Source organism: Dermacentor andersoni, chromosome 9 (assembly GCF_023375885.2).
Source record: "Dermacentor andersoni chromosome 9, qqDerAnde1_hic_scaffold, whole genome shotgun sequence".
Lineage (NCBI taxonomy): Eukaryota > Metazoa > Arthropoda > Arachnida > Ixodida > Ixodidae > Dermacentor > Dermacentor andersoni.
The window spans coordinates 95,293,244-95,320,957 of NC_092822.1; the positions used below are offsets into that span (position 1 = coordinate 95,293,244).

The following is a 27,714-nucleotide window of genomic DNA, read 5'->3' on the forward strand; positions in this document are numbered from 1 at the left end:
TGCAAATGTTAGTTGCTGCTATGAACAAGCATCCTCACGACGCTACTGTCAGCGACATGCCGATGCAACATAGGTAGGACATTAGACAACAGAGTAACAAGAGCTTGGTGGCGAAGGCCACCACCCAGTTACAAAGAGGACGCTGATAGCATCCAGCCAACCATCCATCCGAGAGACGCGGACGTGCTATCAATGGGCGCAATTTTAGGTAATAAAGGAGTCAACAAGAGAAGAAAATTCACAAGTTTGCGCAACGAGGTCGCAGAAAAGAGTCTTGTTCCGGTTTAGCGTGAACGTACCGTATAAGATTGAGGTCTACCTTAGGTGAATAGCGCACCTTGTGCTAAACATGACTTTTTTTATCTATAGACTGAATTGCACCATCAAGTGAGCACATAAGTAACGACACCTCTGAGATGGCGTACTGCTAAGTCCATAAGTGCAACCTGAGACCATACATGCATTAAAGTGCACATGGCAAGGTAGAAGTACATAGATAATACAAAGAAAACTGCAAATAAAAATGGCCATATGTGGCTACAATTATTTTTGCTCTCTTAGTGCTTGGCTAGATTCGAGCTACAATTTCTCTAGCTTTGGAATCCGCCGCCTTGTCCAACCTGGCAACACTGCTTCCAATAAACGCACTCTCTGCTTCGGTCCCTGTCTGCGTCTCCACGTCTCTTTCTTCAGGCCGCCGTCTTGGCGTGCCAATGTGCCCGGCATGGTGTTCATGGCGGCCACTACGACGGAAGATTTTGGCGACGAGGATAGACGCTTCCGTACGTACTACGATGCTTTGAAGATTTCTTACAAACCGTATTGCTGCCGAGGAATCCGGATTGTGCTCTGACGCTACTAGCGTTGGTACCTGGGCCATGTCCTGCTGTGCAGCGCGTTCGGTCGCCATTCTGATAATATTTTGACGACGACGATGATCCACGTACATCGCGCTTGCCTGTAAGTGGCGCCTTCCAGCTGTATTTTTTACGGTATCTTTCACTTTGCCTGCCCCTATTTCAAGCAGTATTTCTGCACTTTCTGCATCTTAACGCGTCTTTGATATCACATGTCACCTCCGACGCTACTGCGGCGTCTTCATTGCGTCGGACCTCGCCCTTCAGCACAGCCTTCTACTTCTCAACATGAACGCGCCAATTTTCCCACCCTTCTTGTGTTGCAGGCATACGTCGACGCCGCCGTCAAGACCGCTACGCCGGAACACAAGAAAGCGTTCCTCCTCAACGCGCTGGGAGTAGAAGGTGCCAGCGTCTACTACAATATCATCGAGGCGCAGACTGAATGGCAGACTGAGACGCAGACGAAGGGACAGGGGACTCAGGGGCGGTTGACGTTTACGAAGCGGCGTTTCAAGTGCTTGACAAGCACAATTCTGCAGATGAATAATCTTGCGGGGGCGTCTATTTCAACCGCGGATTACAAAGTCCGGTTTAGGCGACTACAGAATTCATCCAAGGCGTTCAACGGCTCGCTAAATCCTGCATGTTTGGCACCGCTACCGACCTCATGGTCCAAGACAGATCGTTTGCGGCTTGCAGTCGCAACAACTTCACCGCCGGTTCATTCAACTAGGCGTGTACTTTACCGTCAAAAATGCACTGGAAATTGCGCAGGAAGAGGAACGCACTGATAAAATTCAGAAGCTCAGCGTTCTACACGCAAACGCCGTTTCACAGCGTCGTCAGCCACAAGGTGGCGGCCGCCACCAGTCTCCCTTCCTCGGGACCTTCTAGATGGCGGTTACCTTCCCGGACCGACTGCAGTTGAAGATGGCGGTCTTCACCACGCCGTTCCAGTCCAAGATGGCGGTTATCCTCCCCGCGGCCAACGGACCGACGTCCCCGCCTTCGACCGAGCCGAGATGGCGGACGCCGAGAGCGAGGAAGTGGGCCTCCCAGTCCGGGATGGAGCCAACCGGACGTCTGCTCTGCCTCTGCGCCGTCGGCTCGGCCCGGCGGCTGTTTCCACTGCGGCTCGCCGCAGCACTGGGCGAATTTTCCGATTTGTCGTGCCCGCCCCAAATTCTGCCAAGCATGTGGAAGGAAAGGACATTTCTTTCAAATGTGCTGTTCATCGGAAAGTACATCGGAACCAGTGAACGAGCTTCAAATGCAAGAGAATACGACTATAAAGACAGCGACCATTCTACACATTGACGCTGTCGGCGCCCTGTTGCTTATGCGCGTTCCCGTAAAAGTGAACAACGTAACGTAGCAGTTGATGGATGACACCGGAGTGGTTCTGTCACTCATGTGTCTTCAGGACTACAACAGGCACTTTTCACATATCCGCCTGCCTCAATCCCATTTAATCATCCAGAACTACTTGGAGAAAGTAGTGTACAATTTGGGATTTTTTTCCACGGCCATCAAGTACCAAGATATGTCAGTTACCGTTGACTGTCACGTGACCACTCGGTTCATCACTTCTGGGACTCGGCGCTATTAAGGCATTGACGGTAGTGATCGATCGAGCGACTTTTTCGTGTCTCCAAGCCTCATCTTCACCACCGGACTTCGACAGTGGTTCCCGCTGGACAGAATATCATCCGGCTTCCATGAACTTGTACGGTGCAGCGGACTTTGACAGTGCACGGCAGGCCAACGCCTGTTCGACTTCACCACCAGCAAGAGTGAACCAGTGTAGAGTGCTGGGACAGTCTACCCCAGTTAAAGCGTCGCGACGGCAAGCTCCACGGAGAACCCAGGTGGACAGTACATCACCGGTAAGTTAGCGTGTTGAGCGCATTCCTACTAGGTTTTTCTATAGTCGCATGGATGCTAAGGCATATACCCCTCTTGCAAATTATTTTGTACATGACAGATGCAGCAGTTACTTCAGATATGCCTTCAGTGAATTCCGCATTTCAGTGCAGTTCTCATTCGGGAACAAGTTCTTATACAGCCCGTAAAGTAGCTCGAATGGGTGTCTCATGTTCAGCCGTAAGGCAATCTAGCCAGTCACCATTACTTATGCTGACTGACGAGCCCAGCCAAAATGCTTCGCTCGCAGCGTCGACTGCTGAGCGTTTCACAGGATCTGAGGATTCTATTCCGACACCAGTTTTTCATCCGGCTGTAGTGCCTAGCGAACATGTTCTTTCGCCTGGTAGGCGTGTATCTGAGCCTAGTGGTTCAACGCCTTCACAACGAAAGTCTGGCGTACCCAGTCCGCATGATTTCTCGAAAACACCTAACGCTCATGTCTCCGACCCTTCGTGCTCGCATGCAGCTAAGTCGTCGCTCCCAGTTGCCTCGACGGTCAAAAAGGCGACGCCAGAAACCGCACCACTTCAAATATTTTGTTACATGATGTTTAATGTGTTCGTATTTGATAACATTATTCGCTATTCTATGGTAACATACCTGAACAGGTGTCCATATATTTGACTTGCGTGCTTCAGTGCATGAAACGACGTTTTGTTAACAAGTTAACTTGAATGATAATGCGTTTCTCCGCAAAGCTCGAGACCTTATATCTCGAAACCTGTGTCATCTGGAAAATTCGTTCTAAGGATCCGCCTTGCGAACTCCACGGCTAGAATTTGTAAATTGCAATATGGGCCATAATGTATTTAATTGTGAACTTAATTAGCGAATTTTTCAAAGATTAGTCGATTTTGCATCTCAAATTTTTGTGCATGTCCGCCCCTTCGAGTAAACCAGCTCATGAACTACAGTTGTAATAGCTGCCACAGGCAACTTTAAACAAATTTTGAAAGTGTTCGCTGAACCACCCCGTATAATTTACGTGCGTTTCACACGCCCTTGATAAAATACTGAAGTCTGCCTTTTTTTTCAAGAACAAAAAATTGCACAAAGCAACTTAAAGGGAGGTGAACATTCGGCAACACATTTATTGTCTAGGCGTAGGCTATCCGTATCATTAGACATAATTCTTAGTTGGCTAACTCCATCTCTTGAAAATAGATATAATAAACATTGTCCTGTGTATATACTTATATATACTCGTGTTGTGTTTTTGCATGCTGTTCACAGCGGAAATTAAAACAAATATCGAAGTTCGAAATACGGATGAGGAAGCCGCCCCTGGTGCTTCTAATGCGCTTGTCCTCTTAGTGTCGGGATATCGAGAAATAAAGCTGTGCACGTCCGCACCTACAATGCTACAGAAAGCTTTTACCCAGAATAAAATTTCAACTGAAAAGATAAAGGAAAGTGAAAGTAAACCTCAAATGATGTGGGTTATAGAACTCTGGTAATGACATTTTAGGGAAGCGGTGAGGAACGGCGTTGTGCTTCGGCATCGCCGGGGGGGGGGGGGGGGGGGGGGGGAGTGTCGGTCTACCCCAACCTCGGGTAACTTCGGAGGGGCTTGTGGCCTCAGGGCCTCCACCCCCCGCCCCCGCAGTTGGCGCCTGTGCATTATGATGCCGCTGATTGTAAACTCGCCTTTGATTTTCTTGGGATGCGAACAGCGGCTTACGGGTATGCTGCCTTGCGGGGTAAGCATGAGCAATGGCGTCGCGGGCACAGTCGCTTCTCGATGCACTAGCAAAGGAAAGTGAAGTGTCTAAGGGCAGTTCCGGGAAGTCGCCGAAGAATCTGTAGAACGAAAAAACACAGGCAGTTTCGGGGTGCGATGCATTGAAAGCGAGCGTGATGTAGGATGGTGCAATTTCCAGGTTGGGGTAATCGAGTGGAAGGCTGATTCTCCAGTTCAGACCCTCAGTCAGGTTTGAGGATGGTACGACGTAGTAAGCTTGAGTTTGGTAGAGCAAGACATCCAGAGAGCAACCTGTAGAATGTTCTGCCTTGTTGATCGCGTAGGCGGAGAATTTTCGGACAAAACGGACATCGCAGCGCCACCTCTAGGTTCCGTATCATACAGTTTTGCAATTGGGTGGCTCGTAGGAACGTCGGCGAAGTAGAGCGGCGGATCTGGGGCTGACGTGGCTGATGACATTGTCGTAATGGCGAGCACAGGCATTGCAAGTTTCGTGGAAGCGACGAGGTGAACCGTTTCGCGGCGAAGTGGAGGGATTTCAAAAGTTGCTCAGGGGTGGAGACCTCCGACGACTACGGCTGTAACGGGAAACGTTCCTTCGAAGCTGGGAGGTGGCGTGTTAAACACCCTGTGGTGTGCGTGGTGAGCCGACTACCGGTGAAACGGTGATTACGTGCAGCTGTACTTTGCCCCTCTGTGTGGAGCGCATAATTAGACGCACAGCGAACTAGGCCTGTAAGTTATGGAAGTGGGGTGGGGAGCTCCAACGACTACGGCTGTGACGGGCAACGTAACCCGTCGGGCTGCATCATAAACGGATCGGCACGTTGTCAGTTGTGCGTCATTCAGATGGATTCCCATAACGGGGAGTGAAGAGCGGACTGCGGTAAATCACGATCATAGAAGAAGTCATATTGGCGTTAGGCCGATTAAGAAAGAAGGCGTTGGGAATGACCTAGTTAGCGACTTCCTGGCCAAACACGGACTGAAATTAACGATATTGTTGCGGTGAAATTGTCCCAGGTCGTCTTCTGGGGTCAGGCGGGATAAGGAAGCTTCGAGTTCGCGATGCACCATGCGTAGAGTTTCGGCGGCTAGCAGCTGAGCACATCGATTGGAAAAGGTCGGAAAGCTTCTGCTTGAACAGCTCCCAGCTAGTGAGTTCGGCTTTATGTGTTTGAACCAAACACGCGGAGTTCCCTCCATATGGAGAAGAACAATGGCTAGTGTAATGTTTTGGTTCCCTTGCTGGCACGTTTTTTTTTATTCTGAGCCATTTTTCCACGTCAACGCAATCGAGAGTGGAGAATCCGGCGGCATCATGTTAACTCTTTCTTTGCCACGCCTATTCAAATCGATCATTGGTGATCAATGCTTCAGATCGCCAATTTCGACATGTTGGACTCTTTTTCTGATCAACTTAAGACCATCGAGTAGTTAGTACAGGCGCTGCACTTTCAGAGTCAGTTTAAATTTTTGCGCTCCAGCGATGTGATTTTTCACAGACCTTCTCGCGAACTAATATGCAAAATAGGTATGGCTCTCACCTTTTGGCGCTTTCAAGAAAAAAAGCATGCCACCCAGGGTGACGCCGTACTATCATCAAAATTCTGTAGCGAAATGACTCCCGGCAAGTCAAGATTTAAATTATATCGTCGGTTTTGCCGTCCTACAGTGCTGAGCGGTGATAATTACCCGAAAATGACACCATCGCTTTTTCTATAGTGAGCTTTGGTTCGGAGTCGGAGTCGTTCTATTACGCCAAAGTGCAGCGGTGATGGTCCGCCGCATGTCCAACATGTGGACCTAGCATTTTGAACCATTTTCCACGAGCTTCGGTAAGGCTTATCTCGCAAAATTCCTGCAAGGGACGCTGCTGGTGTCAGTGTGCAGTTATCTAAAGTCGCAGCCCTGGCGTTGTCCCGCGCGGCTTCGTCGCGAGAAAAGCGTCGCGCACGTAACTATGCTACACCCGCACTTCAATTTGCCGATTATGACTCGAGTTATGATTCAGAACATGACAGCAAAGTAGATTCAAGCTCTGACGGCGATAATGTTTTGAGTCAACATGGGACATGCACAGCTGTTCACCGGCGAGTTTATTTTAAGGCCTTGAACGGTCTCCTTCCTTGTACGTGCTTATCTGCCGATCTTTTCGCACGACCCGTGAGCTCTACTGATTACCTTCAGGGTGCATACTTCGTTTGGTAATGATGTGCTGCCATCGGCAGCAAATAAACTTCGGTTCACGTCAAGAAGGCCGCCCGTAGCACATCTCGGCCCAGCACTACGGATCAGCGCAATATATACAGTTTACAACGGCGTGGCATTTCTTTCTACTCTTCTTCTCAGCAGAGCTGATAAACACAACTTGCAAAAACGCAAACAAATATGCATCGATGCATGATCTTGTAGCTACGAAGCTACGCTGAGAGAAAGATATAAAGAAAGAGACATCTATATCTCGCACCGCAATGTTTTACCATCTTTTATTTTATTCTAGCTCCTCGCTTTTTTCGGTTCATTCGGCTAGCCAGTTGGCTTGCTTCTGTACATCGCTGATACCCGCAGAGGTTCACTGACCAAGAATTGGACGAGTTGTAAAGATAAAGTCGGAAAAATAACCGCGAAATAAAATTTGGTGCAATCAAAAGAAAAGTACACTAAAGAAAGGTTTAAACTTTTAGTGCCAGAAATATTTTGAATGAAATAACAATTTTACAAAGGCTTCAACGTTCGCTTTTAGACGTCATCATCAACACCACCATCGTCTCCGGCTTAGCCTAGCCGCAGCTCGCCAGGCCAGATCGGCCTTCAGAGCCTCCCGCCCGCTTCAAGTCGAGTGGCCCGTCGTCAGCGGGCCCTCAAGTGCCCCGGAAGGCGTCGCAGCGCGAGGTCTGGGTCCGGCGGAGGTGAGCAGGAGCGACAGAGCAGCGTCGCGGTTAAGGCCAGGGCCGCGATTTTGTAGCGATGCCTTTTCCAGATGCTAATGCGTTCTGACGCTTTTCGCGTGCGTGCGTGGTCAAGAGACGCTCGGCCTCGGCGGTAGCGTTGAACGCGGCCATTTACGAGAGGCACAATGCTCCGAAATGTATTAATGTAGTATAGCGTCTCCCTCTGAGAGATCTCCCGTTAACTGTTCAATCATGTTGTGGTCTAGTTTGGCTAGATGGTGCACCCCCCCCCCCTTCCCCTTCGGTCACGTGCTGGGCATTTCACCAATGAGGTGGTGACATCTGCCAGGGAAGTCTTCGTACAAGAAACGGCCGTTTGCCGGCCCAGTCCTTTGTGTGCTTTGCTCAAGAGCGGTTGTCTTTTTGCCTCCCACTCTCGCTTCGGCATCGTTGCCGCGCGCTCTCCGGACGCCGTGCCCCCGGCGTCTGCCGCTGCCAACACAACAATTAGCATCTGGAAAAGGCATTTCTACAAAATCCCAGGTGCCTTCTCTGCACAGCATCGGCAGTCTTCGTAGCCAATCCCGCGTTCCGTCAATGGAGAGTAGCACTCTGCAGATCACGAGCCATGCCAGGTGGGCTAACATTCTGAATGAAAATTCTGCGTGGTCGGTGATGGACGCTGCTCGGCCAACCTTCCCCCCGTCAGCAACGACACCGTAAGACAATGGTGAGAGCGTCAGACTCGCTAAATGCCGCGGACTCGCGATGAGCACCTCTGGGGCGGGGCGCAATTGGGGCCAGTGAGTTTTACATTATTTTTGAAGAACGCGCTGTGTTGCACCGGAACGCTCCGTGCTTCGTGTTCTGCATAGTCTGGCCCAGTGTGGTGCGTGTTATGTCTGTATTTGGAGCTGTTCGTTTGCAACACAGCGCATCTATTTAATGCTCCGGGGTAAAAGATGGAGACAAGAGTACGCAGAGTTGCCCACAGTTTGCGCGAACGAAGCAGGCCAGCCTCATTTAAAGCGTTACAACAATGTTATGGTGTTTGTGAAGTTTAAGACGATAATACGGCGATAAGTGTTGTAGCTGTTGTTGTGATGTAAAGACCCAAAAGCGAAACCGGAAGTTAACACAGGATACCACAATAAGGATCTGCAACAGCGCAAAAATTTGTCATACGCTAGCTAACAAAGTTACTTCGAAGAAAACGGCGCGTAAACTTACGGTTGGTTGCTACAAATGTTCCCGGATACATTGCTGCTCGCGCTCCACTTGCCCGTTCTCACGTGACTAGCATCTTGTCCTCGTTGTCGCATTTCACAGGCGATGTTTACAGGAGCAGCATAAAATTGAACTGAGTCAGATTATGAGACGCTCCTTATGTGCTTTTCTCCCATGCTGTATTTTTTTCTGTTGTCCTTTTCGTGACATCACTAAGTCATGTCTAAGCCTCGGGAAGCTGAATGTTATGGGAGGAAATATTGCCACGCAAGTTATGCATGTTTAACTCATCACCATCATAGGTGGCGCCCATTTTCGAACTGGTTTTATTGAGAAGAACTCTTACGACGTTGGTTTCTGTGTCGTCATTATCATCATCACAATCGCCATCATGAACCTCTTTTATGTAGACTCTGGGATGAAGGCCTCTCCCTGCGATCTCCAATTACGGCTGTCCTGCGCCAATCGATTCCAACTTGCGTCTGCGAATTTCTGAATTTCATTACCCCACCTAGTCCTCTGCCGTCCTCGACTGCGTTTCCTCTCTCTAGGTACTCATTCTGTAACCCTAATAGTCTACCGGTTATCTAACCTACGCATTGCACCAACTACCCAGCTCCACTTCTTTGCCCTAATGTTAATTAGAATATCGTCTATTCCCGTGTGCTCTCTGATCCACACGCCTAACTTTATACCTTTTGTCGCTCTTTGCGCGGTCCTTAATTTGTTTTCGAGCTTCTTTTTCGACTCCAAGTTTCCACGTCTTATGCTAGCACCGGTATAATGTACTGACTGTACACCTTTCCTTTTTAGTGTTAATCGTAAGCTTCCTGTCAGTATAGGATGTCTGCCGTATGCGCTCCAATGCATTTTTATTCTTCTGTATATTTCCTTCACATGATCACGGCACCCTGTGAGTAGTTTACCTAGGTAAACGTATTCTTTGACACTCTAGAGGCTGACTGGCGATCCTGAACTCTTGTTCCTTTGCCCGGCTATTCACCATTACCTTCGTTATTTAAGTACAATATTCTTCAACCCCACTTTTACATACACTCTCTTAAGATCGTCAATCATTTGTTGAAACTCATCGGTAGTGTTGCTGAACAGGACAATTTCATCTGCAAACGAAAAGTTACTGAGATATTCGTCGTTAATCCTTACTCCTGAGCCATTCCAATTTAATAGATTGAATACTTCGGAGCATGCACTCAATCGCATTGGAGAGATTCTGTCTCGTTGTATTCCCCTTTCTTTATAGGTATATTTCTATTTCTTTAGGAGAATTCAGGTAGCTGTGGAATCTTTGTAGATATTTTCCAATATATTGTAACGTAGATTGAAGACGGAGTCTTACAATATAGACGGTTCTCTGTAATGGCGGGCCAGAAGAAGAACGTGCCGCTCACGCGCTTCATTGTCTTTCATGGCGCCGACATGCGCGCGCCGTCCCGCGGTGCGGTAGCCCCACATCATTGTGTCAATTGCCCCCAATGCGAAAAGCGACCGTCTCGGTCGCGTGAAAAAGTTCTTTCAGCGACAAGAAATGGAGCTCCTCATGTACATCTCGGCGTTCACGTACGCGCATAGTAAGGTTTCATGCGCACTACAGGAACAACTTCAGCGCGTGGACGACGACAGAGCGAACCGGGGTCAGAGCTGCAGGAGACGACTTCGTAGGTCACGTCACTGAGGCGGCGTGCAACCTTGTAGGGACCAAAATACCGGCGGGGCAACTAGTCTTTCCGAGAGTCCACGGCGACGGATAGGCGTCCAGACCCACACGCAGCCGCCGGTATTGCAATGGACGTCGCGTCGCCCTGGTTGTATCGAAGGGTGTCGGTATGCTGTTGGCGCCGGATACGATGCCAAAGAAGCTGGTGTGCTTCTTCGGCTCTTTGTACGAACTCTTCCGTGTGTTCGCTGGTCGGGCTATTATCAGCCAGAGGTAGCATGGCGTCAAGTGTTGACGTGACGTGGCGCCCGTATAAAAGTTCGAATGGCGTAAACTGTGTAGTCTCCTGTACAGCATTGCTATACGCGAAGGTCACATAGGGTAAAATCTCGTCCCACGTCTTGTGCTCTACGTCGAGTTACATGGAGAGCCTATCAGCCAGCGTTCTGTTCAGACGTTCAGTTAATCCATTGGTTTGAGGGTGACACGCAATGCTCTTGCGGTGAGAGCAATGCGTCAGCCGGGGAACGTCCTTCATAAGGTCTGCTGTAAATGCTGCACCGCGGTCGGTGATGAGAACAGACGATGCAGGATGTCGTAGGACGATGTGGCGTACAAATAACTTGTCCACTTCATGCGAGTCGGCTTGCGGAATAGCATCGGTTTCCGCGTACCGGTTAAGTAGTCGGTAGCGACGACTAACCATTTATTGCGCGAAGAGGTCACTGGGAATGGCCCAAGCAGATCCATTCCTACTTGTTGGAACGGTGCTTGAGGAGGGTCCACAGGGTGGAGAAAGCCATCCGGTTTAATTGGTGCTTTCTTCCGGCGCTGACAATCGCGGCAGGTCTTCACGTACCATTTCACAGAAGAATAAAGCCGGAGCCAGTAATACTTCTTTCGTATCCTTGCTAAAGTTTTAGCGAATCCCAGGTGTCCCGCGCATGGCTCATCATGGCACGTTTGCAACATGTCTTGGCGCAGCGCCGACGGCACGGCAAGGAGGTACGTTTTGGGACCGCTTCCGCAGTTTTTCCTGTAAAGGACGTTGTTGTGCAAGTGGTACGATGATAAGCCGCGCACGAGCGAGCGGGGTAAGACACCTTGAACTCCTTGAAGGTGCTCGATCAGCGGCAGCAGCTCAGCGTCAGCGCACTGGTGCTCAGCCATCTTTATGGCGTCTATAACGCCGACAAATGGCAAGTCATGGTCAGGATCCGAGGACGTCGTAGGGAGTGGTGCGCATGACGAAGTCAGCGACGCTTTGCTTCCTTCCAGGTCGGTAGAAAACTGTAATGTCGTACTCTTGTAAGCGCAGGCTCTAACGGGGTAGTCTGCCTAAAGGATCCTTGAGGTTGGCAAGCCAGCACAGGGCGTGGTTGATCGCTGACAGCCTTAAAGGGTCTACCGTACAAGTAGGGTCGGAATTTACTAATTGCCCACACAATCGCTAAGCATTCATTTTCAGTGGTTGAGTAGTTTGTCTCAGCCTTGGTGAGACTGCGGCTTGCATAATAAGCAATGGGGCGTTCCACACCAGCTTGCCACTTCAGAAGAACTGCACCGAGACCCGTATTGCTGGCGCCAGTATGAATTTCAGTGTCAGTGTCTTCGTCGAAATGAGCAAGTATTGGTGCCGCTAGCAAGCGCTTGCGCAATTCATTGAACGACTGCTGCTTCTCGTCCGCCCAAATGAAAGGCACATCGTTGCATGGGAGTCGTGTCAGAGGTACAGCAATTCTCGAGAATCTCTCGACGAAGCGCCTATAATATGCACAGAAACCAATGAAGCGTTGGACAGCCTTCTTGCCTGTGGGTGGCGAAAACTCGGCTACGGCAGCTAACTTGTCGGGGTCTGGTCGGACGCCTTTAGGACCAACGACGTGGCCAAGAAGTTTGAGCTCTTCGAACCCGAAGTAGCATTTTTCAGGCTTGATGGTGAGGCCGGCAGTACGGATTGCCGCGAGGACACTCGAGTCGTGGGATATGTTCGTCAAACGTGCTCGAGAACACGACGACGTCGTCCAAGTATACGAGTCAGGTTTGCCATTTGAGTTCAGAAAGCACGGCATCCATCATCCGCTGAATGGTGGCAGGTGCGGAACAGAGGCCGAAGGGGAATACCTTGAACTCAAAGCCTGTCAGGTGTTGGAAATGGTTTTTTCACGGTCTTGTTCATCAACTTTGATTTGCCAATATCCTGATTTAAAATCCAACGAAGAAAAAACTTGGCATGTTGTAGACGTTCCAATGCGTTGTCGATGCGTGGCAATGAATAAACATCTCGCTTGGTGACGCGCTTCAGCATTCTATAATCTACACAGAAGCGTAGTGTTTTGTCTTTCTTTCTGACTAACACTACAGGGGAGGCCCACTGGCTTGTGGACGGCTGGACCACGTCGTCTTGGAGCATATCTTTCACCTGATGATTGATCGCTTTTCTTTCCACTGGGGACACTCTGTAAGGATGCTGAGGGACAGGACGTGGGGACTCGTCCGTTATAATGCGGTGCTTTGTGATGGACGTGCGCCGTACTTTGGACGACGTTGAAAAACAGTCTGCAAATTCATTCGCGAGACTCAGTAGATGGTCTTTCTGACGGTCTGGCAGAGCAGCGTTAACGTTAGTCCGTTCTTTTAGGCTGGGTAACTGAGATTGCTGACACGATGCGATTTATAATGTGGCTATGTCAGTAACATCAATGATTTCGCAAAGAAATGCGATTGTCGTTCCTCGCGGTACATGCCGATATTCGTTGCTTGTTAGCAAGACGACTTAACCTTTTTGCGCACCTGAAGAAGCCGTCTGGCTATGCAGATGTGGTGCTCAAGACGCAGGGGGATGTTTGCCTCAGCAATTCCTTCGGCGTCGTCCTTAATGTCGCATCGGACAAGGGTTAGCACGCTGCTCTTGGGTAGCAACGTGACGTGATCGTCAGCTACGCGAAGCGCGATGTCACGGTCGTTGTTATTGCTGTTTGCTATGGTTTGCGTAGTAGCGAAGCTGACTCTGGACTCTTGCATGTCGATGATGGCACCGTTCGCCTGAAGGAAATCCATGCCGAGTATAAGGTCCTTTGAGCATTCAGGAAGAATGACGCAGTCGCAGATGTACGTGAAGCCCCGAATGTTGACTCGTGCCGTGCACCGGCCCATTGGAGTTACCAGGTGCCCTCCTGCAGAACGAATCTGAGTTCCGGTCCATTGCGTCGTAACTTAGTTCAGTATACGCGCGGGATTCTGGCTCATAACAGACGGGCCGCACCCGTGTCGATTAACGCCGTGACTTCGTGGTCATCTATGGTAACCGGTACGTCGCAAAATACTGACACCAAACCATACTGTTTTCTCGGCGTCTCAATTATGTCATATCGCCGTCGTCGTAGTGGACGATCTTCAGCGTTCGCAACCTCAGCGACCTCACCTCCGCAGGTCGCTGGACTCAGTTTTCCCGGGAGGCAGGACTGTGTGAGCGACGCATTGTGGCACTTGGCGTTAACATGGGGCTGGAAGACCTGTTTTGGGCGGGTGACGGTAACCAGGGGACACGGAATCGTGGGGCTAACGAGGTCCTGGTGTGCGCGAGGTAGGCTTCAATCTCCAGGGGGCATTCACCATTGCGCGGGCACGGCGCATACAGTGAAAATCGACGGAGGCCAGCTCGGCGTAAGGACACGCCCTGTAGAGGTGATCGGCTTCACCACATTTAAAACATAAGGGCCTCCCGTCTACAGTTCGCCATACGTCGCTTTTGCGGGGTGGTGTGTTTCAGCCATGAATGGCGTGCGGCGAGGCCTGAAGTCGGCAGTCGATTCTTCAACGGCGCGCACACCATGAAAGTCCGGGACGTCGCGCACATCGTGAAAAGTCGGGGACAACGAACTTCGCGAAGCTTCCGCATACGACATGCGAGGCTGTGGCGTCTGTACCTTCTGCTGTGGTGTCTCGCGTCGCTCTGGGACTTGTACTGCCTGCCTGATTTCCTCCCGGACAACCTCAGCCAGAACGAGTCGCGGTACCGATACCGGAGCCACGTGAAGCTTTTGAAGCTCTTTTCGCACAACAAGCCTAATGAGCTCCCACAAGGCGTCGGTTTGTCCAAGGGCATAACGAAAGGGTCACGCGATAGACTCGACACGTCGCGGTTGTACTGCCTTGTTCGCTGTTGCAGTGCCTTTTCCATTGATATAGCTTCCGCGAGAAACTCTGCAACGGTCTTTGGTGGGTTCCGTATTAGGCCACCGAATAACTCTTGCTTGACGCCGCGCATCAAGTTCCTGAGCTCCTAATTTTCCTGCATGGATTGATCCGCGCGTCGGAAAAGTCGGCACATATCTTCGACTAACATTGCGACTTTTTCGTTCGGCCGCTGTAGTCTCGCCTGAATTGCAGATTCAGCTCGCTCCTTGCGATCGAGGCTACGTGCTGATTAGCTGCCGTCGGAATTCGTCCCATGTCACGGTTCTCAAAGCATGTCTGCGCATAATCCTCGAGGGCAAAGTAGGCGTTGCGTAGCTTGCGCTCTGGAGTCCAGCCGTTGAATTCCGCGACACGCTCAAACTGATCGAGCCAGTCCTCAACATCCTCGAAGGTGTACCCATGGAAGGATGTGGGGATTCGCGGCTGGTTAAGGACGACCTCGGACGGTGCCGTTGTGGAAGAAGATGGTACTGATGTACTCATCCTTTTGACTGGATTGGGCAGAGGCTCGTGCTCAGGTGGCAGTCCTTGAAGTCGGCGGCTTATCCGTACGTGAACTGGAGTCAGCTTGACCGGACTTCGTACTGGGCTTGTAGGCGGTGTTCGATCTGGGAGTGGTAGCATTTACCCCGCACCTCCACCAGAAAAATGTAACGTAGACTGAAGACGCAGTCTTACAAAATAGACGGTTCTCGTTAATGGCGGGCCAGAAGAAAAACGTGCAGCTCACGCGCTTCATCATTTCATGGCGCCGACCTATGCGCGCGCCGTCGCGCGGTGCGGGGGCCCCACATCATTGTGTCAATGTTTACGTAAACCTCCTGTACTCCTTGATTACATAATGCCTCCACGACTGCTGTATCTCTACTGAATCAAATGTCTTTTCGTAATGTATGATAGCCATATAGAGAGGCTGATCGTACTCTGCAGATTTCTGGATTGCCTATTCGATTTCATGGATGAGACCCATTGTACAGTATCCCCATCTTGAAGCCAGCCTGTTCTCTCTGTCGACTGAAGTCGAGTGTTGCCCTCATTCTATTGCAAATTATTTTGGTGATTACTTGATGTAATACTGGAAATAAGCAAAAGGGCAAACACTTTTCAATTCATTGTCTCCCTTTTTGTAGAGTATTATAACGCCGCTAAGTGTACGAGACATTTGAACGACCTGGAGCACCACTTAAACAGGCGGCAAAGTAAAAGCGGAACTGGTCGCGTCTCTCACCCGAAAGGCGACGGGACATGGGGTACATCCGCCTTGTGCTGCATCGAAGGCCGGGCCGTCAAGAGTGGATAATCTGCACTGGCATATCATCATCATCATCATCACCATCATCATCATCACCACCACCACCACCACCACCACCACCACAACCACCGTCGTTGTCGTCGTCGTCGTCGTCGTCGTCATCATCATCATCACCATCATCATCAACATCATAATAATCATCATCAGCCTGGTTACGCCCACTGCAGGACAAAGGCTTCCCCCCTACGCCTCCAACTACACCGGTCATGTACTTATTGTGGCCATGTTGTCCCTGCAAACTTCTTAATCTCATCCGCCCACCTAACCTTCTGCCGCCCTCTGCTACGCTTTCCTTCCCTTGGAATCCAGTCAGTAACCCTTAAAGACCATCGGTTATCTTCCCTCCTCATTACATGCTCTGCCCATGCCCATTTTTGTTCTTGATTTCAACTAAGATGTCATTAACTCGCGTTTGTTCCCTCACCCAATCTGCTCTTTTCTTATCCCTTAAGATTACACCCATCATTCTTTCTTTCGTTGCGTCGTCTTCAATTTCAGCAGAACCCTTTTCGTAAGCCTCCAGGTTTCTGCCCCATACGTGAGTACTGGTAAGACACAGCTGTTAAACACTTTTCTCTTGAGGGATAGTGGCAAACTGCTGTTCACGATTTGAGAATGCCTGCCAAACGCCCCCCAGCCCATTCTTCTGGTTATTTGTCTCATGATCCTGATCCGTGGTCACTACCTGCCCTAAGTAGATGTATTCCCTTACCACTTCCAGTGCCTCGCTACCTATCGTAAACTGCTGTTCTCTTCCGAGACTGTTAAACATTACTTTAGTTTTCTGCAGATTAATTTTCAGACCCACCCTTCTGCTTTGCCTCTCCAGGTCAGTGAGCATGCATTGCAATTGGTCTCCTGAGTTACTAAGCAAGGCAATATCATCAGCGAATCTCAAGTTGCTAAGGTATTCTCCATCAACTCTTATCCCCGATTCTTCCCACTCCAGGTCTCTGAATACCTCCTGTAAACACGCTGTGAATAGCATTGGAGAGATCGTATGTCCCTGCCTGACGCCTTTCTTTATTGGGATTTTGTTGCTTTCTTTATGGAGGACTACGGTGGCTGTGGAGCCGCTATAGATATCTTCCAGTATTTTTACATATGGCTCATCTACACCCTGATTCCGTAATGCCTCCATGACTGCTGAGGTTTCCACTGAATCAAACGCTTTTTCGTAATCAATGAAGGCTATATATAAGGGTTGGTTATAGTCTGCACATTTCTCTATCACCTGATTGATAGTGTGAATATGGTCTATTGTTGAGTAGCCTTTACGGAATCCTGCCTGTTCCTTTGGTTGACAGAAGTCTAAGGTGTTCCTGATTCTATTTGCGATTACCTCAGTAAATACTTTGTAGGCAACGGACAGTAAGCTGATCGGTCTATAATTTTTCAAGTCTTTGGCGCCCCCTTTCTTATGGATTATGATTATGTTAGCGTTTTTCCAAGATTCCGGTACGTTCGAGGTCATGAGGCATTGTGTATATAGGGTGGCCAGTCTTTCTAGGACAATGTTCCCACCATCCTTCAACAAATCTGCTGTTACCTGATCTTCCCCAGCTGCCTTCCCCCTTTGCATAGCTCCCAAGGCGTTCTTTACTTCTCCCGGCGTTACTTATGGGATTTCAAGTTCCTCTAGACTATTCTCTCTCACATTATCGTCGTGGGTGTTACTGGCACTGTATAAATCTCTATAGAACTCCTTAGCCACTTGAACTATCTCAAACATATTAGTAACGATATTGCCGGCTTTGTCTCTTAACGCATACATCTGATTCTTGCCTATTCCTAGTTTCTTCTTCACTGCTTTTTAGGCTTCCTCTGTTCCTGAGAGCCTGTTCAATTCTATCCATATTATACTTCCTTATGTCAGCTGTTTTACGCTTGTTGATTAACTTCGAAAGTTCTGCCGGTTATATTCTAGCTGTAGGGTTAGAGGCTTTCATACATTGGCATTTCTTGATCAGATGTTTCGTCTCCTGCGATAGCTTACTGGTTTCCTGTTTAACGGCGTTACCACCGACTTTTATTGCGCACTCCCTAATGATGCCCATAAGATTGTCATTCATTGCTTCAACACTAAGGTCCTCTTCCTGAGTTAAAGCCGAATACCTGTTGTTTAGCTTGATCCGGAATTCCTCTAGTTTCCCTCTTACCGCTAACTTATTTATTGGCTTCTTATGTGCCAGTTTCTTCCGTTCCCTCCTCAAGTCTAGGCTAATTCGAGTTCTTACCATCCTATGGTCACTGCAGCGCACCTTGCCGAGCACGTCTACATCTTGTATGATGCCAGGGTTCGCGCAGAGTGTGAAGTCGATTTCATTTCTAGTCTCACCATTCGGGCTCCTCCACGTCCACTTTCGGCTAACCCGCTTGCGGAACAAGGTATTCATTATCCGCATATTATTTTGTTCTGCAAACTCTACTAATAACTCTCCCCTGCTATTCCTAGAGCCTATGCCATATTCCCCCATTGCCTTGTCTCCAGCCTGCTTCTTGCCTACTCTGGCAGTGAAGTCGCCCATCAGTATAGTGTATTTTGTTTTGACTTTACCCATCGCCGATTCCACGTCTTCATAAAAGCTTTCGACTTCCTGGTCATCATGACTGGATGTAGGGGCGTAGACCTGTACTACCTTCAATTTGTACCTCTTATTAGGTTCACAACAAGACCTGCCAGCCCCTCGTTAATGCTATAGAATTCCTGTATGTTACCAGCTATATCCTTATTAATCAGGAATCCGACTCCTAATTCTCGTCCCTCCTGTAAGCCCCGGTAGCACAGTACGTGCCCGCTTTTTTTCACTGTATATGCTTGTTGTGACCTCCTAACCTCACTGAGCCCTATTATATCCCATTTACTACCCTCTAATTCCTCCAATAACACAGCTAGAGTTGCCTCACAAAATAACGTTCTAACGTTAAACGTTGCCAGGTTCAGATTCCAAGGCGGCGTATTCTTGCACCCTCTGCTGCGTCACAGATCTGACGGCCGCCGTGGTCAGTTGCTTCGCGGCTGCTGGGGACTGAGGGCCGGGGTTTGATTGTTGTATTCATATTGGCCTCGAGCTCCATCACTGGAAAAGCTGGCGCCACCGTCGGCGTGACGTGATATTAGGGATCTCTTGGACATAGCGGCCGCGTCGGCTGCTTCGGGAGCGCCGAAGTGAGCTGAATACGAGAGTTTTAAATTCCCTCGTACGCTGCGGTCCTCATTTAGTGGCGATATTTTCCCGCTTCGAGCGTCTCCTTTACAAAGCTTGAAAGCACTACAATAGGTAGTGGCTGACTTTGAAGGCGCGCAACATGGTAGGCTACTGCTCGGTGCCGCATGCCGGACGTACGCAACGGAGCCCGGTGTCAGCGTTATTCACACGTAGCCGCACGACAAGAAGCTGCGTGAAGCTTGGCTCGCGGAACATAAATCCGGCAAACAGTCATCGGCTACAACGCGGGTATGCAGCAAGCACAGACGCAAGGAAGATTTCTGCTACGGCGCCGGGTCTGGAATGTTCGGAAAACCCGCACTGAGACGCTCGCCCGAGTCCGCTGCCCGACTAATGTCATGACGGTTTGGTCTGTGAACTTGCCGATGCTATTGATACTGGCAAGTTCACTGGAGCGGAAAGGGAGCGGTAAGAAGCACATTAAAAAAATAGCATGGCATGTGGTCATGTTTGTGTTATTAATTAATGCACTGGATTACAAAAAAGAAGCAGCGGGAAATCGCATGCAGAGAACACCGATAAACAAACAGTGCGACGCAACTCGAGAAATAATATTGAAACGTCCAAGAATTTAGAAGAAAAAAAAGATTGAATCGTCGCGACGGCACATCACAGTTCCCCGTAGGCGTCGAAGTCTCTACAATGAAATTATTTTGGAACAGCTCTGATAGCGCCCACGCAACAATGGTTGCTCGTATACTGTCAAATGCTCATATTCTGCGGCCTAAAGCTCATGACACGGTGCGAAAACGCGCACGCGGCGAAAGCGAAACAGTGCGGGGACAAGCATGCAGACGCGCAGTCGGTTGCTGCGAATCTGTGCGATCGCCGCATTGAGGCTTCATTCTATTACGCTCCATTTATCTATACGAACACTATTAGAACATATTTCACATAGTTTGCGCTCAACGTTTACCTACATTTCACGCAAGAAGCCGGCTTGGGAGACTCCATCGCGGCGACCGCGCGCATGCAGTGGCGTTCACTGTACGTATTCGGTAAAGAGATAGCGTCTGTAAACAATTCTGTGCTTTCAGTTTGCCCAAGATTATTATTTAGACAGTAAAAACTTCTCTCGTTTCGAAAGTACTTACAGAAATGTCCGGGAGAACTCGCGCGTGGTGTTTGCAGTGAGCGCTGATAGCAAAACCTATGAAGAGCGCGTCACGTGATCCCTCATACTACGCCAGCGAGGCGCTTCCGATAGATGGCGACTCCGTAACTCCTCGCCGCCAATAGGAGGTTGTGGCCAAGTACTGCACCAGGGTGGCCAATCCTGCTCTGGTGAGAGAGTGCGTTACCGGTTCTGGTCACCGGGATCAGGCCGCACTCCAGGCCTGTTTGTGCAATTTTCCCAACACACGGTTTTTTTTTCCGGTGGAGAATCGCGCGGCACCGGGGTTCGAACCACGATCCTCTTGCACGCGAGGCGGATACTCTACCGCCTGCGCAGGAGTTGTACGCCTCATTTGATCTACAGTGGGGATTTATTTGATCAGTCAAGGTGGACCAATCTGAGCTCGGTTATACCGCACGGATGGCACTCAACTAGAGAACCTGGTATTTATGAACTGCACATGTGTGGCCATACATGATGGAGCAGATTTCTTTTCTTCCTTTTCTTTTTTTAAATGGGGGATATTAAGAAAGGGGGGAAAGGAAAAAAAAAGAGAGAGAGAAGAGGTGATTTGAACTCGTGACCCTAGGATGTTGCCTGGAAAGATAGCTCAGTCTGTTGGTCCGTCAGGCTCCAGGTTACATTGAAGCGCTATAGCTCCTGTCCAGAGCCTCATACTTACGTGGAAAGGAACTGATGTTGTCAGCAATGGTGAATTCTGAGTGGCTGGAAGGCATACTTTTCGGAAAAGTGGCCGTCCGTGGATAAGAGCGAACTCGAGCGGCTTTAGAGACTAGGAAAAGCTTGATCACGTGCTAGGCGAGCGCGGCACTCCGAATGTGGGAAGCTAGCCCGAGTAACTATCTCAAGGACTGCTGCTCACGAGGGCGAAATACTTTCGTGTAATTATAATAACACTAATAAGACAACTTTTGAAAAAGAGAACGCCCCAGAGGGCTGTACTACGAGTGCTATGACTGATAATTTTCTTTATATATATATATATATATATATATATATATATATATATATATATATATATTCATCTCATCTATGGGATCGGATGCGAGCGCTGTTGCTTTGTCTCTGCGTGTAGTAGTTAAGAGAGCGAATTTAGGGGAGGAGAAGAAGAAAGGAAAGGAAAGTTTCTGAAGCATAATCGCAGCGCCGTGCTTTTAAAGCGCACCCGCGGTAGAGAAACGGAAGGAGATATAAGCGTGCATGGTCATGATACGCACACGACAAACTGCCTTAAAATATTCAGAGACTTGAGAGAAAGTTTTGAGAAGCTTTCTCTCGCGAAGAAATCCGAAGAATCTGACACCGGATATTTTGCGACACGGGGCCCTTAACGCTACTCGCATTTAAAGATAATAACATGCACAATGCGCTCGTTTCGATTGCAAAAGGGGGGGGGGGGGGGGGCATTTAAGTAGGCACGTTTCAGCAGCGCGCTTCAGAAGTTGCTGCAGCCATTTTCGTAAATCTTTCATGCGCGAAAGCTCCCTCAATTTATCCACGATAGGTATGATTGGCCGATCGCGATAGGTAGCAGGATATAGCATTATTTATAGTGTGGTTCTAATATTGTAGTTCCGGAATCTCAAGTATGAATGCGACTGTGAACACGGCTAGGCATACAAGACTTTTGAACGACCTCGAGCCCCACATGACCCGCGTAGGGCGCAAAATAGTGGTTGAACTGGTCGCCTCGCTCCCCTGAAAGGCGGCGAGGCATGGGGTATCTCGTAAAGGCTAGCGTATTGAAATGCAATGGCAAATTCTAATGGCAAGTCACCGCACATTCCTATTCGACAGCTTCTTTTTCCGGGCGTCTCCTACAGCACCGACTGCGCCCCCAGGCTCACGCATGCACCGCACGCAGTCAAAATAATGGCAGTGGCGGTTTCATGCGTTCCTCTCAGATTTCACCCAGGCACAGAACTGACAGCCGCATGTTAGCATATTTGGTGCAGGAAAAGACTCAGTGGAGCAATCGCTGGTCAAGTCTGCAATGCTAACCACGCGAGTAGCACATCGCCACCTCCACCATGACTACACTAAAAAGTTACAAAATGCATGTATTGCGACGTTATGATTACGGAAATCAAAAATAGAAAGCTGCATAGTATATAGTTGTTATGGCTTTAAGGCAAGCCGACGAGATCCAGTATGTTCATCGTTATGGTATGTGACCGCGCTACACACGGTTGCACATGCGGTTACAAGGTCGCCCATATTCACAGTATCAGCTCCCTCGGCAGCGGTACGCTCCAAGGGGTCGGTCGACGAGGCCGTCGAGTGCCAACCGACGACGAAACACGGCTTCCCTTCATATCGGATCGCTTTCGAGGGATTCGCACGTGCAAGTTTCGATGCTTATCACACTTTGACATTGTATCAGCGGTCATCGCTTCCTCTTCTCCTCAGCTGATAAAACAGGACGCTGCCTCGCAGCAGGTCAAGACTTTGTTTTTGCAGGTTCAGACAGCCGCATTCTGATAGAGCAGAATGCACGGAGGCGCGATGTCATCATCACGTCTTAATGTCACCAGATAACAACAGACATAGAGAAGCGAATGACAAATAAAGCACTTTTGGGCTCGGCAGCACTACAATAAAGCGATTATCATTCATGTAACCATAATACCAATAGAAGCCAACCTGTTCAAGGAACAGAATCCGCATGGTGTGATGTCAGCACAGCCGTAGTTACCTTTCTGCCCGTAAGTACATGTGACATCGCCGCTTGGTGGAAGTACCCCGCACTTCTACCAGAAAGCTTTTACGTTTATGGTTGAACTATGTTTATTTACAGGACAAGGTTGATGGTCATGTAAAGATGGCGTCAACAGGCTGCGCCAGCTGAGATTCTCCTCTTCTGCTGGCGCGGCTCATGCCATAGCAATATAATTAGCTGGTTTGTATAAAGATCAGATTCATATTAATAAAGATGAGATTGTCATTAGTGCATTGAGGATAACAGTGTGATTAGACACTGCCATGAAGGCAGTTTGAAGTATTAAACTTTGACTTGCCGTAGACCTTTCTGTGATATATTGCAATCCTTGCAATATATCACATTTTGTTTTAAAATATTTACCCTAGGTGATAGCAGATGTGACTGCTGGACTTTGAAGAGTTTCGGATTAAACTTGGACAGCTGTTCTTTTATGTTATCAAAATTATGCGCAGGACTTCGAGCATTTCGATGGAGTATCCGCACAGGAATAATGATGTAAAGAAAGTTGTGCTTCAGCGCACCAGGATTCCTGCTTTTATGTGGAGTCTTGTTCTATAGGTGCTGTTATTGTTGAGAGGTTACTTTTTACGCCACGACCAAGATAGCTTTGGCACCACTTCGGCACTGATGTTGCAGAGATGCTTGTGGTTCTGCCCATCGCCACGTTGGAGATGCTGGTAAAATGTAGGTTGCGTATGTGTACATTTGGTTCCGACTTCTCCTGGAGAGGAGTGACCTTATGTGCAATCGAGGCTCTTGGTCCTTCGAAAGAGGAGGGCTAGCACTAGCCACGCCCACCATGGAGGCGAATGTAACCCAATCATTGTGTGGGCTTGGGGCGGTCGCCAATGGTAATTTCCCTGGACAATGGACAGTACGCCGTGGTACTGTCCTCTCGTGTGCCACTTCGTTCGGTTTCTACATAGAGATTAGCCAATATTAGAAAAATGTTTACAGGATCCTCTTTCTGACCTTCAATGTTACAATGTGTGTCTCTTCTCCAAGAAGCACAGGTCCGCATAAAGAAGGGTGCCCACCGTCTCAGTTCACGTAGTGAGGTGTGTTGTCAGTAATCTGCAGGGTGATCATGACTGCCACACTTTGCATGGGTGACCCGCCCTCGACATGGATGGCCGTACTTTCTCCCAATGAGAAGGGCTATACGCGTAGTGCACTGCCTATAGAGGCGCCACTGCTAGCCACCTAGCGCATTTTCAACAGTATGCACGGGAGCAGTAGCAGACGACAACCCTTCGCGGCAAGGATTGCTGCAGATCACATCTGCGATTTCGCCTTTGTTCGGGTGCCAGATTGCTTCTCGTACGTTGACAGCTGTTGGGAATTCACTGGCCTCTGTGGGAGCGGGCATGAACACTGATGATGTTACTGGTGTTTCGGACAACCCGGTCCGCATACGTGCCAGATGCGTCCCGCAGATAAACATCATGAACCCCATTTACACGAAGTGGAGCTCATGTTAACTAGCCGCTAAATCTTGTTGACTAATGCCATGTATCAATTGTATCTTTTAATCCTGCCCTTGCCGTAATTCTGCTTCTGTATCTCAATAATAAGCACCCGTCATTAGTGCAGACTTATATATCAAACAAATCCCCACGGTGCGATATCTGCACATGTCATTGTAATCTTACTGCCAATAAATATATGCGACATCGCTTAATAAGTACAATCAAAGTCACCTCAAGAAGAGTGATTGTGAATATATTGATGGAAGTGCGTACGCCAGTCAAAGAAGTCAGCGCGTTTTAGCGCTGTACCACCGATGCATTTTTGCTGCCATACGCCAATGAAACGCCATTGCCGCTGCAGATTTTGCAATTTTAAATTCCCTAAGGGAGCTGCTTGGACACGTACAAAGCTAAAGTCTGACCAACGTGTGCCAGTCAAAGTAGATGGGTGCTGCCGGCAAGGCCAGGTTTAGTCCTCTGCAGCGCAAGCATAATAAGTAATTCAGTTAAGCATAATAAGTAATTCAGTTGAGTACAAAATTTACACGCAAAAAGGGACTAAGTTGTGAACCAAACGAATTACTTGGCCTGGTAAATCTACTCGGACAGTATCGAGTTGGGACGACTTCCCAAACGTGACGCAAACTTTTAAGCAAAATTGGAACAAAATACCATATGCAGCAACTATTAGCAATTTTCGCCCTGAATTACCGGTTTTCTAAACACATTTCCAAAAAAAAAAACGCAATATCTAAGATGCTCACGCGCGAAAAGAATAAAGCTGTTAAAGAAGGACTTGCCATGGTATCATTCCAATGGGACACAGCGGGATTTAGACTCTTTACAACCTTGCACCTCAAAAAAGTCAACAACAGTTAAGCCTGAAGCAACTAGCAACAGTTCAACGTGCGCGAAGCCACGCATAACATAGGTGCAAAAACAAGAGTGCGTGACAGCTGGTGCGAGGGTTTACCAGGCTGCATAAAACCAAAAATTTCAGTTCTTTTAAACTTCAGTAACTTTAACACAACGCAATGTACTCGTGCAGCCGTGCAGCCTAGCTAGCGCAACTCGGTAAAGAAGTGGCAAACGGCATTCAGAACTTTAGCGAAATTCCTTTAATCCGCATGGTGCACTGCAGACGAACTTCGTCACTTACTCGTCTAAATAATATTAAGTAGAAAAGACACCGACACGACAAAGGTAAGGATGAGAATAAGAAATTTCCCGCCAAACGGTGACGATCCATTGCTATCGTCGCCACTGCTTATGCGGCTTTGCGGGGAATCATTAGAACCATGTCGCTGGCACTTTTTTGCCGGTGTTTCAGCTATCCACTGTGCAACAATTCTTTTTCGACATGTCTTGAAGCTTTAGCCACCCGACACACGTGAATTTTGTTGCTTATTTTGCTCTGAAAACTTGAATAAGGCAAGCATGATCAAAGGCGCAAAAAAATACGGCGTGCGGCTAGCTCCTATCCCGCGTGTTCTGCGAAGGGCCGCTACCAGTGGCGCGTCCGTCGGACGCGCGCCGATATACATTCTCCATGAGCACAGCCATATTGTGTAGTCAGTAGCGTCATCTATGGATCATCGGCATGCTGAATTGAGTGAACACTGCATGTTGTATGCATTTCAATTCTTTGCAACTTTAGTGTCAGGGATGCTCCAAGTTTGACTACATTGCGCACCGTGATGGATGGAACAAGGCCTCGGCGTCTCTGCCAACACCGCTGTGCCACGCGGAAGCTACCGCGGTCTCTGATATTTATTTGCTGTGCGACGTTGGTTCGCGCATTTTTTTAGGCAAATGGGTAGTTAACGAATGACAAGCACATCATTTTAGTCAATATACAAGAGGCACAGTGGCAAAGAGGCTGAAATGGGAAGTGGTCGCACCAGGTGTCCAAATCTGGCATGACAGCAGATAAGTACAAGATTCTGATGAATATCGCCGAGGTATATTGGGACTCGTTGGCCATGGAGGCAAGGTACTTGTGCACTGGTGGATTGTATAAATAGTGCAGGTACGTTTCTGTTTTGATTTACTGCTAAGGTGCGTATATTGTCTGATATTTCGTGGAGGTGAGGTAGCAGCTGACGAACTTGGATGTATAATGCTGGCAATGCCAGCACTCAAAAATTTGCTACCTAGAAATTTGGGCCCGTTGAACAGGACCCGCAGCAGCACAGTGATCAGCTTCATCAGTTGCCGCGCATTTATGCGTGCGCATAAATGCGCGGCGAACAAGCGCTTATTGTACGCACACTCTCTTTACTCTACCAGCAAGCAAATCTGAAAGTGAGCTTTGCACTTGACCACAAGGCTTAGTACGGCGTGCACAACGTGGCTATGACGACGTTTTCCCACTACTTTTGATTCCTAAATCTTCTGTTATCTACTTTACGTTCTAGATATGGACGAGATGACAAATGCTTCGCTTAGCTGTGGGTATTACAGCCAGGCTGCGCATAGTTTCTCTCATAGAGAACTTGTTGTTCATCACCTGAACTTAAATGATTACACTCCAACCTCCTTGCGTCACTACCTCTGGCTGTAATGCAAACTAACTAAACAGAGAATTGTGTTTCTAGGTAAAGTAACGTAAATTGACCTGTTGCGTTGATCTTAATTAATTTTGCGTGTTGCTCTACAGGTGAAGTACCCTGAAGACATGTGGCCAGAACTGTGTTCACCGCTGAACTGCCTGTTTTCTTCAGACGCTGATATGAGATGCAATTTCTATGACAATTACATCTTCAAATACTGCTCTACCACCCACTGGAGTACTGCTATGCCACCCCATAATTATTTTTGATAATGGTACGTATGTGGTGTACTTAAACATACCGGTTTACTCAGGAGTATCTGAAACTGATTTTTGCTGACGTACCATACGCCATGGCTCCACAAAGTGCGTGCATGAACCTGATGTGATAACGTCATTCAAATAGAGATTAAGTACTATAGAAACACTTGCATTACAACCTGTATTACCACGCAGGCTATCATATGAAATTGCATGTTGCAACGCGCATACACTGAACATTTTGCTCATTGCGCTAACCCCAACGACAACATCCAGTAGTTTCCCGCAGCGCTTTACTACAAATGTCATATAAGAAACGGGTCTCTTCAGATTAAGAGCAATCCAATTCTCTTCTGAAAAAAAAAAAGAAACATTGTCTCGAGCCAAATGTGGGGAGCACAACCATTGCCATCAGTTTTGCATTACAAAGATTCCCAATCCATGTGGTTCTTCAGTGACGATCCTTTGGTCTAGTGCGGAAATGTTCAAAACGAAACGCAGCTGCGTTACTATCTCACTGTCTAACACAGAAAATGCGTGCCCGCGT

General features: G+C 48.5%; 1 long non-coding RNA gene across 1 annotated transcript in view; it reads left to right on the forward strand.

Moving 5' to 3' along the window:
* Positions 1-1,660: 1,660 nt before the first annotated feature.
* Positions 1,661-27,714, forward strand: part of LOC129383993 (uncharacterized) — a 40,350-nt gene continuing 14,296 nt past the window's right edge. Inside the window, exon 1 of the long non-coding RNA XR_008611757.2 lies at positions 1,661-2,746. This is a non-coding gene — a long non-coding RNA (uncharacterized lncRNA). The remainder of the gene's footprint in view (positions 2,747-27,714) is intronic.